At 41.2% G+C, this 2,711-nt stretch overlaps 1 pseudogene across 1 annotated transcript; it reads left to right on the top strand.

The window, feature by feature from the left end:
• The first annotated feature begins 427 nt into the window (after positions 1-427).
• LOC105806323 lies at positions 428-2,134 on the top strand (annotated as a pseudogene). Its single transcript, XR_001137260.1, has one exon. The product of XR_001137260.1 is annotated as a heterogeneous nuclear ribonucleoprotein A1-like (transcript).
• The last annotated feature ends 577 nt before the right edge of the window (positions 2,135-2,711 follow it).

Raw genomic sequence — 2,711 nt, 5'->3', positions numbered from 1 at the left:
TAGGTATCACTATCAAAATAGCGCAATACGCAGAATCAAGACTGATCCAGATCAAATTAAACAGAAGAGAATATGAGGCAGATCCTAAGACTAATGGTACCTGAAAGACTCACCCTTATCAAATAGTATCTACCAGTGAAAAACCAAATAGTAGACTGAGAAAACCACAGAGCTGGGAGCAAAAGGAATTGAAACCAAGATCTCATTTACTATCTCAGAGTTATCCTTGACTCCCTCTTCCTCTCATTACCCACCCTTTCTCTATTGACTAGCAAATTAGGATTGCTGAAATGTTAAAACACATCCAGAATCTAACCACATTCTGAAAGATTAAGTGATTCATCCAAGATCATACATGGTAGCAGAGCTAACTCAGGTTCCTATGACTGCAAAAAGTCCTGTTCTCTTTTCTGCCTGTGGACGCTGCCGAGGAAGCATCCTTAAAGTCTCTCTTCCCACTGCCGTCATGTCTAAGTCAGAGTCTCCTAAAGAACCCGAACAGCTGCAGAAGCTATTCATCGGAGGGTTGAACTTTGAAACGACCGATGAGAGTCTGAGGAGCCATTTTGAGCAATGGGGAACGCTCACGGACTATGTGGTAATGAGAGATCCAAACACCAAGCGCTCCAGGGGCTTTGGGTTTGTCACATATGCCACTGTGGAGGAGGTGGATGCAGCAATGAATGCACGGCCACATAAGGTGGATGGAAGAGTTGTGGAACCAAAGAGAGCTATCTCCAGAGAAGATTCTCAAAGACCAGGTGCCCACTTAACTGTGAAAAAGATCTTTGTTGGTGGCATTAAAGAAGACACTGAAGAACATCACCTAAGAGACTATTTTGAACAGTATGGGAAAATCGAGGTGATTGAAATCATGACTGACAGAGGCAGTGGCAAGAAGAGAGGCTTTGCTTTTGTAACCTTTGATGACCATGATTCTGTGGATAAGACTGTCATTCAGAAATACCATACTGTGAATGGCAACAACTGTGAAGTAAGGAAAGCCCTGTCAAAGCAAGAGATGGCTAGTGCTTCATCCAGCCAAAGAGGTCGAAGTGGTTCTGGAAACTTTGGGGCGGTCATGGAGGTGGTTTTGGTGGGAATGACAACTTTGGCCGTGGAGGAAACTTCAGTGGTCGAGGTGGCTTTGATGGCAGCCGTGGTGGTGGTGGATATGGTGGCAGTGGGGATGGGTACAATGGATTTGGTAATGATGGAAGCAATTTTGGAGGTGGTGGAAGCCACAATGATTTTGGCAATTACAACAATCAGTCTTCAAATTTTGGACCCATGAAGGGAGGAAATTCTGGAGGCAGAAGCTCTGGCCCCTATGGTGGTAGAGGCCAATACTTTCCCAAGGTGGCTATGGTGGTTCCAGTAGCAGCAGTAGCTATGGCAGTGGCAGAAGGTTTTAATTATTCCCAGGAAACAAAGCTTAGCAGGAGAGGAGAGCCAGAGAAGTGACAGGGAAGCTACAGGTTACAACAGATTTGTGAACTCAGCCAAGCACAGTGGTGGCAGGGCCTAGCTGCTACAAAGAAGACATGTTTTAGACAATACTCATGTGTATGGGCAAAAAACTCGAGGACTGTATTTGTGACTAATTGTATAACAGGTTATTTTAGTTTCTGTTCTGTGGAAAGTGTAAAGCATTCCAACAAAGGGTTTTAATGTAGATTTTTTTTTTTGCACCCATGCTGTTGATTGCTAAATGTAATAGTCTGATCATGACGCTGAATAAATGTGTCTTTTTTTTTTTTAATGTGCTGTATATAAAGTTAGTCTACTCTGAAGCCATTTTGGTAAACTTCCCCAAAAGTGTGAAGATAGAATTCCTTCAGGGTGATGCCAGGTTCTATTTGAAATTCATTTATGACCTGCTTGGGTGGAGAAGCCATTGTCTTCAGAAACCTTGGTGTAGTTGAACTTACGGTTACTGTTGTGACCTGAAGTTCACCATTAGAAGGGTTCATCCAAGGAAAATCATGGAATTATTGGTTATAAAGATGATTGTTGGCATATCCTATGCAATATATCTAAATTGAATAATGGTACCAGATAAAATTATAGATGGGAATGAAGCTTGTGTATCAACCATTATCATGTGTAATCAATAAACGATTTAATTCTCTTGGAAAAAAAAAAAAGTCCTGTTCTTTTCCTCACAAAGCAAACTGGGGGATTTATTTCTTGACAACAGAGAAAAGAGGATGCACTTCTAGTTTCTCAATCTGAAACTCAATACATACACTATATAATCTCTATGATACACTAGCAATATTAATATTTGCTATAGTTCCTTCGGCCACTAAGTCTATTTTAAAAACAGAGAAATCAATCCATCTCTGATCTGTGTCTGTGTTTGGAAAGGGAGGGGGTGGGCTAGGGGAATGATGAGTATGAGGAGGAAGGTCTCAGTACTAACACCAGTGATCATTCCTAGAAATCTCTGAGCTACATTGAATTCTGAATACAGAACATCTTCTAGACCAGTGCTACCCAAAAGAACTTTTTGCAATGACGGAAATATTCTCTATCTATGCTGTCTAATACTGTAGCCACTAGCCCCATGTACCCACTGGTCACTTGAAATGTGGCTAATGTGACCAAGGATCCGAATTTTTAATTTAAATTAAAATATTTACATGGGATTAGTGGCTTCTGTATTAGGTTAGCACTGTTCCAAACTCTACATTCCACTTTGACCATCT

Source organism: Propithecus coquereli, unplaced genomic scaffold (assembly GCF_000956105.1).
Source record: "Propithecus coquereli isolate 6110/MARCELLA unplaced genomic scaffold, Pcoq_1.0 Scaffold14, whole genome shotgun sequence".
Classification (NCBI taxonomy): domain Eukaryota; kingdom Metazoa; phylum Chordata; class Mammalia; order Primates; family Indriidae; genus Propithecus; species Propithecus coquereli.
This window is presented reverse-complemented; position numbering and strand designations above follow the sequence as displayed.